Consider the following 8,268-nt stretch of genomic DNA (forward strand, 5'->3'; position numbering starts at 1 on the left):
TTAAAAATAAAAAATAAAGAGATTAGTAGCTGTTGCATAGTCCCAGGTAACTTAAAATGGCAGAATATAACCTTTTTAAAGTTGTGACCATTTTTATTTTTAATTTAGGTCTACTTGATATTAGTTCAGAGAAGCTTACACCTGGTCCAAAATTAAAATTAGTGTGCATTTCCCTAATGAGAGTGACTTCATGATTTGCATTCACATTAATTCTCAACAGCCTTGCTTAAAATTGTTTTGAATTAGAGTTTCATAATTAGGATTTAACATTTAAATTATATTCAGGAGACTGTGCATATGGTTAAACAGACTGCCAGAATAAATTATGAACTAACAAAATAGTAATCTATTACTTTAAGGCATTTGCTAAATCATACTGTAGTTACCCTTTTACATCTTTTCACAAAAATACTCTCTTGGTTTCTTAACCGCAGTTCACCACCTTCTTTTGACCCATGACACTTGCTTACAGTGATGTCACCTTCCCCATGCCACCCCAGGGCATCAAACCTATGTGGTGTCTGATGGGCCAATGACATGATGGAGAAATTTAGTAAAATACCTAATGTGTTTGCATATGTTCTTAGGAAGCTGAGCTCTTCTCTCTTTTCTCCCAGTTATAACTTAACCTCCTATAATGCTTTTTTCAACTTATAATATCACCTACCTAATACTCTATTTAGAAATTGGGGGAAAAAAAACCACAAGATCACGTGTTCACACATTTTCTTCTGAAACTTAAGCACCATTTATTTTGTCTTCTAACCTTTCCATCTTTCAGTCTTCTCCAAATGTATTGTATCCCAGTTTGGTCACCTTGCCTCAAGCAAAAGCTTTCACAGCCTCAACACTATTGACATTTGGGGCCAGATGATTCTTTGTTGTTGGGAACCTGCCTGTAGGGTGTTTCACAGCATCCCTGGCCTCTTCCCACCAGATGCAGGTAGCAACTCGTCCCAGCCTCACCCTGATTATAACAATCAAAAATGTTTTCAGACAAAGTTATCAAATGTTTCCTGGGGAGGTAGAGAGAGATAGACAAGTTGCCCCCAGTTGAGAGCCACTGCTCTATGATAACTGAAGCTAAAACTCTTAAAAAAAAAAAAAAAAAAAAAAAAAAAAAAAAAGGATCTATCCAAATGACACAGCTACCAAGAATCACTGGGACTCAAATTCACGTCATCTTAATCCACAATGTGTTCTTTCCCCTAAATGAGAAAGATTACACTAGTGGGACATAGATAGACCCCAGTTTAGCCAGTGTCTTCCTGGAGATCATGAGTGTAATCACAGGTGATGGTTAACTTTATTGTCAGCTTGAAAGGTGTTTTGGATGAGATTAACATTTAAATAAGTACATTGTTTTTAAATCAGATTGCCCTCCTTAAGGTGGGTGGGCCTCGTGCAATCAGTTAAAGGCCTAAATCGAACAAAACATCTAGCCTCCTCAAGCAAGAGCAATGTCAAAGACTGTATTATTGGTAGTCCCGCAGACTGCCTTGAAGCTGAAATTGCACCAAGGGCTCTTCTGGATCTCCAGCCTGCCAGCCCACACCACAGATGTTTGATTTGCCAGCCTCCGTAATTGTATGAATCCTTATAATAAATTATATACATACTTTTCCTCAGGAGAACTCTAATACATGATGTAATTGAAATAACAATATTTCTGCTTTTCTCCTCTGTACACGCACTCTTTCCTCAAGTTAGCAGAAGCATCCACATTGCCTTGAAAAAAAAATAAGCACTGTTTATTTTTTGACTTCTGAATGTTGCCATAGAATCTAAAGGGAAGGTTTAAGGAAGTAAGACTAGAGTTTCTATGATAACAGAAGAATTATAAAGAAAGTAGAGGATGTGATAAGGTGGGGGGGGGGGGCCCCCCGCCAAGACCTGGCAGAACATGTGAAAAGATGCAGTGCTAACACTAAGAGTCTGGGGAAATCTCTGGTGAGATGACCAGTGCTTGGGGGCCAATCCACGATGCAGAGGAGACCCTCTGAGGGAGCACCTCACGTCAACTGGATAGAGAACCACATTAACTGCAGTCTTATGACTAAAATGTATCTATTAGCTGCCCACATGCTGCCCATGAATTGTACTCTGAGGCTTTTCAGAGGCCCAAACTACCTGATGCAAAAGCAACCTCTCTTTTTCAAAGACCCAGAGCACTTACAAGTCTCTTTCCTAAGCAGAGTGTTGGGCTCCTCAGCATTCAGAAATAGGGAAGGGAATATCACTGTTTTGGTGAAATCATGAATGCTTGTGCTATGCTTCCTCAGGCTGAGAACAATGTCCAGTGATAAAGAAAGTTCACAAGATAAGAAGTATAGGTTTTAATTAGTAGAGCAGAAAATGCCACAAAGCAAAATATAATACAGAGAGAAGCAAAATAGTCTTTAGTGCAGCATTCTAAGTTTTGAGAAATCAAACTCCCTTATACCTGCTTTGTTGTAAATCACAGCTCTTCTGAGTAAGTGCTTTAAAAAAAATCAAGTTCTAGTTACATGCAGACAGCATACATATGTTATGACACCTATAGGCTCTTGGCTTATTTGTAAAAATAAAAGTATTACTATCAATAATACATCACATGAAAATAGACAAAATTCACCAATTTTGAAGTATGAGTTTGGGGTCACCTACCCTATAACCCAGAAATTCTACTCATAGCTATGTACCCAAGAGAAGTGAGTATAGGTGTCCACGAAAAAACATGTACAACAATGTTCATAGCAGCTTTATTCGTAATAGCTCAAAATTGGAAACAACCCAAATAACCATCATGGGAGACTACACATAAACATATATATATATATATATATATATATATATATATATATAGTAGAATGCTGTACAGTACTATAAAAAAGAATGAAGTATTAATATCACAACAACATGAATGAATATCAAAACGAAGCTGAGCTAAAGAAGCCAGACATTAAAGCGCATTCTGTATGATTCCATTTACATAAATTTCAACAGGCACACCTAAACATTGGTGATATAAGTCAGAATAGTGGAGGACTCTGGGTGGGGCAAGTACTAAGTAGGGAAGGGCATAAAGGATGCAGGGGCACCCACTGAAGTGATGGAAGGAATCTTATATCTCCATTCTAGGTAGTGGTCTTACCACCTATGCTTCTTATCTTGTTGACTTAGGTATTTACTTAGGTATTTACATACGAAAATTTAAATCAAGTTATATACTTAGTAATGCATTTTTCTGAATGTATGTTATATCTCAATTTTTTTTTAAGTTCTTTGTATAGATGTGCCTGGCTGGCTCAGTTGGTAGAGCATGACACTCTTGATCTCGGGGTGGTGAGTTCAAGCCTCAGGTTTAAGCCTACTTAAAAAAATTTTTTTAATAAAAAAATAATAAAGCTGGGTATATAGAAATAACTGTGCACAAAATTCACTGTAAGGGACCTCAGGAGGAATTACTAAAAATTAAAGGAAGTGGTACTTAGTCTAGAGAATCTGAAACTGAGGTGTCTGCTGATTTAAATAGCCATGTGCTGGGGTGCCTGGCTGTGCTGGTCAGAAGAGCATGTGACTTTTGATCTTGGGGTCATGAGTGTGAACCCCGCGTTGGGTGTAGAGATTACTTACATAAATAAAACTTTAAAAAATAGTCATGTGCTAGGTGTTCATAGGCTCTAATCCGAAAAAATAATGACTCAAACATAAAGGCCAAGTGGAATATCATGAGTGGCTATTTGAAACAACAAACACTGATTTGCTGTCCAGCTGCCTCTCACATGGTGTATTAATTTTTTGTTGCCACCATAACAAGTTACCAAAAACTTGGCAGCTTATTTTTCAGTTTCTATGGGTAGGAAATACAAGGATAACTCAGTCAGTTTCTCTACTTCCAATTTAACAAGGCCAAAATCAAAGTGTCCACCGGCTGGACTCTTATCCAGAGGCTCTGGGAAGACCTTATTTCCCTTCCCATTTGGGTTCTTGGCAGAATTCAATTCCTGTTCCTTGAGGTTGTAGGTCCCTATTGCCTAGATGACTGTCACTTAGGGACTGCCCTCAGCTCCTAAAGGCCCACGTCTATCCCTTGCTGACAGTCCCTTGCATGTGAAAGACAGAAATGACATGTCAAATCCTTCTCACACAATCTCTCCGACCGCCACCTCACTCTTCTGCCTCCTGCTAGAGAAAGTTCTCTACTGTTAAGGGCTCAAGTGATTAGATTTGGCTGACATGGGTAATGCAGGGTGGTCTCCCTGTCCCAATTGCGCTTGCATAGTCTCTCTTGCCCTGCGACATAACATCTCAACAGATTACAGGAATTAAGATGCAGATTCTTTGGGTCCGTTATTCTGGCTTTTTCACACGGACAGCTGTGTTTGCTGTTTGTGGCAAGGTGGCAGCAGGGATCTGTTCACTTATCAGGGCTTACTGGTCTTCTTGAACAAGAAAAAGGGGAATAACTGCTACCTCTTCAACTTGAGCATGTTGAGACGATAACTTCTTCATCTGAAGCTGTTAGTGCATTCTCTGAAATACAGTACCCCTCCATTTTGCTCTACTATTTTACCAACTCTAGTCCTCATCTGACCTCAAAGAAGCCTGTTCCGGAAGAATTACTGCTTCCCACAAACCCAAAGAATTCTCTTGTCGAACACTCAGGTTCTGGGCAAAGACACACCTTTAAGGCGGAGGATGACTTCTGCTTTGGTAGCCCTCCTCTCTCAGCTTCCCTAGATGGACTGGCCTGAAGAAGAAAAGCAAAGAGAAAAGAACAATGGTTGGCTTTAACACAATGATATACCAAAGGCAATTTATGAATCCTGTTCATTTTAATAGTCAGAACTCTGAATGTGATTATAAAGTGGCACCAGGACCCACCTTCGTTGTGACATAGACAGATGTTACCTTTCCCCTTTAGTTGTGCCCTTTAATATCTTTACCTTGCATAGCGCTTCACAGTTTGCAAGTCTTTTATTACACATACACTGTCACCTTGTTAGGTAAACCGGGCGAGCGTTATTACTCCATGTTTTACACGTGATCACTGATATTCAGGTGAGTGAAGTGACTCCACGTCTGCAGAGCAGGTGAGCAGCACAGCCGACTGTGCATTTAGTAGTTGTTTTACCATCACTATGGCAATCACAGCTGCACCAATCCCCAGAGCTCTCTTGTTAGTCTCTGCCTCCTTATCAAAGTCTAGCCCCTGTGCCTCCTTCACAATAAAGTATGAGTGACTGGATCTTCCCAGGAGTGTCTGCACTTTAATATCAAATGAAGGAAATCCAAAGAATAAAATGTCAGGCATTAGCAATTAAGTGAGGGAGAAATGGGAAGCAAGGGGGCATAGGATGCATGAGGTCTTCTCCTATGACGATACTTGGAAGGTTCTTCCAAATATATAGAAAGGTTAACCTCAGTGCCAGATTCTCGTGAAAGTTAAACATAAAGTGGCTTCAGACTTATCTCAAGTCATCCCCAAAACGAAGTCAACACATGGAGAAGGGAAGGTGGGAAGTTTAAAAATAATCAAAGTGCTTTTTTGCAATGGGTTTGCCACAGCACAGGTGTCATGAAAACCACCACTAAACCCAAACCAAAATGGGAAAGGAAAAGACTCATATCAACATTGCCGTCATTGGGCATTTAGATTTGGGCAAGTCTACCACTTCTGGTCATCTGATCTATAAATGTGGTGGGATCAAGAAAAAGGGGGAACTATCAAACAATTTGAAGAGGCTGCTGAGATGGGCAAGGGCTTCTTCAAGTATGCTAGGTGTTGGGTAAACTGAAAGCTGAACGGGAACATGGTATCACCACTGATATCTCCCTGTGGAAATTCAAGACCAGCAAGTATTATGTGACCATCATTGATGCCGGAGGACACATAGACTTTATCAAAAACATTATCACAGGCACATCCCAGGCTGATTGTGCTGTTCTGACTGTTGCTGTTGGTGTTGGTGAATTGGAAGCATGCATCTCAAGAATGGGCAGACTGGGAGCCCATGATGGGGCCGTGTTGGGGCCCCGCTTACACACCGGATGTAAAACAACTTACATTGGTGTTAACAAAATGGATTCCACTGAGCCACCTCACAGCCAGAAAATATATAAGGAAATCATTAAGAAAGTGGGGTGCCTGGGTAGCTCTGTCGGTTAAGCGTCTGACTTTGACTCAGGTCATGATGTCATGGTTCATCAGTTTGAGCCCCGCTTCGGGCTCTGTGCTGACAGCTCAGAGCCTGGAACCTGCTTCAGACTGTGTCTCCCTCTCTCTCTGCCCCTCCCTCTCTCTCTCTCTCTCTCTCTCTCTGTCTCTCTCTCAAAACTAAATAATTAAAAGATTTTTAAAAAAAAGAAAGTAAGCATCTACATGAAGAAAATCAGCTACAACCCCTACACAGTAGAATCTGTGCCAGTTTCTGGTTGGAACAGTGACAACATTCCAACTTAGCGCAAGCCAAGTGCTAACATGCCTTCGTTCAAGGGATGGAAAGTCACTAGTAAAGATGGCAATGCAAGTGGAACCACACTGCTTAAAGCTCTGGATTGTATTCTGCCACCAACTCACCCAAATGACAAGCCCTTGCATCTGCCTCTCCAGAATGTCTACAAAATTGGTGATATTGGTACTGTCTCTGTGGGTCAAGTGGAGACTGGTGTTCTTAAATCTGGCATGGTGGTCACCTTTGGTCCAATCACTGTTACAACTAACATAAAGTCTGTTGAAATGCACCATGAAGCTTTGAGTAAGACTCTTCCTGGGGACAATGTGGGCTTCAATGTCAAAAACATACCTGCCAAAGACATTCATTGTGGCAATGTGGCTGGTGACAGCAAAAATGACCCACCAGTAGAAGCACCTGGCCTCACAACACAGGTGATTATCCTGACCCATCCAAGCCAAATCAGTGCTGGATATGCACCTGTGCTGAACGCTCACACACAGCTCACATTGCCTGCAGGTTCACTGAGCTGAAGGAGAAGACTGATTGTCATTCTGGAAAACAGCTGGAAGGTGATCCCAAGTTCTTGAAATGTGGTGGTGCTGCAATCATTGATATGGTTCCTGGCAAGCCTATGAGTGTTGAGAGCTTCTTTGACTATCCTCCCCTGGCCCGTTTTGCTGTTCTTGACATGAGACATATGGTTACTTATGGGTGCCAACAAAACAGTGGACAAGAAGGCAGCTGGAGCTGGCAAGGTCACCAAATCTGCCCAGAAAGATCAGAGGACTAAATGAATATTATCTGTAATACTTGCAACCCCAGTCTTAATGAGTGGTGGAAGGACAGTCCCAGAACTGTTTGTATTAACTGGCCATTTAAGTGTGGTGTAAAAGACTGGCTAATGATAACAATGTATCATAAAACCTTTAGCAAAAAAAGGAGAAATTTTTTGAAGTGTGTTTATTCTGAAAGAGAAAGAGAGAGAGCAGGAGTGGGGAAGAGGCAAAGAGACAGGGAGGGAGAGGATCCCAAGTAGGCTCTGCACTGTTGGCAACAGAGCTCTATGCCGGGCTCAAACTCACAAACTGTGAGATCATGATCTGAGCCCAAATCAAGAGTCTGACGCTTAACCAACTGACCCACCTATATACCCTGGAAAGGAGAATAGGGATTCTCTATCTCCCTCTCTCTCTGCCCCTACCTCACTCATGTGCACATTCTCTCTCTCTCTCTCTTTCTCTCTCTCTGTCTCAAAATAAATAAATAAGCATTTTTAAAAAAGAATTAGAGCAAGAACTTAGGAGGAGAGAACAAAATGCCATATGCCAAGAGATGAAAATGATTTCGATAACTACAATTCTCAAGTTGATGTATTAAATCTGATGTATAATAGTCCGTCAAGAAATGGAGAAGCTGAAAATATGGCCTTCTCTCCCAAATGATTGAATAACAGTTATTTTTATTCTTTTTTTCTTTCTTGCTCATTAGAATAAATTGCCCTGTCCTGAACTCAGTAAGACCTATGAAGCCCCTATTAAAGAAATGTAATCATCTTTGAGACCAAAATAATCACTGAAAATAGCATGCAAGTTCCTGCCTATCTCTTTCTTTTCCCTGTAGCATTTTTCCACTTATTTTTTGTCCTCCTGTTATCTCTTGACCTGTTTTATGCTATCAGCTTCTCAAATGTCTTTTAATAACATATAGAAAAGTATGCGCTTTATGTTTCCCTTTGTGAAACCTCAGGCCACCAAAAAAACCTTAAAGTAAATTAGTCTGATAAAATTATACTGAAACCTTCTTTGCAGCAGTGCTGGGATCTTACGTG

General features: G+C 40.7%; 1 pseudogene; it reads left to right on the top strand.

The window, feature by feature from the left end:
- The first annotated feature begins 5,556 nt into the window (after positions 1 to 5,556).
- On the top strand, positions 5,557 to 7,234 carry LOC121030286 (elongation factor 1-alpha 1-like; annotated as a pseudogene).
- Positions 7,235 to 8,268: the final 1,034 nt, after the last annotated feature.

The sequence above is a fragment of the Herpailurus yagouaroundi genome, unplaced genomic scaffold (assembly GCF_014898765.1).
Source record: "Herpailurus yagouaroundi ecotype Mexico unplaced genomic scaffold, PumYag 140, whole genome shotgun sequence".
Lineage (NCBI taxonomy): Eukaryota > Metazoa > Chordata > Mammalia > Carnivora > Felidae > Herpailurus > Herpailurus yagouaroundi.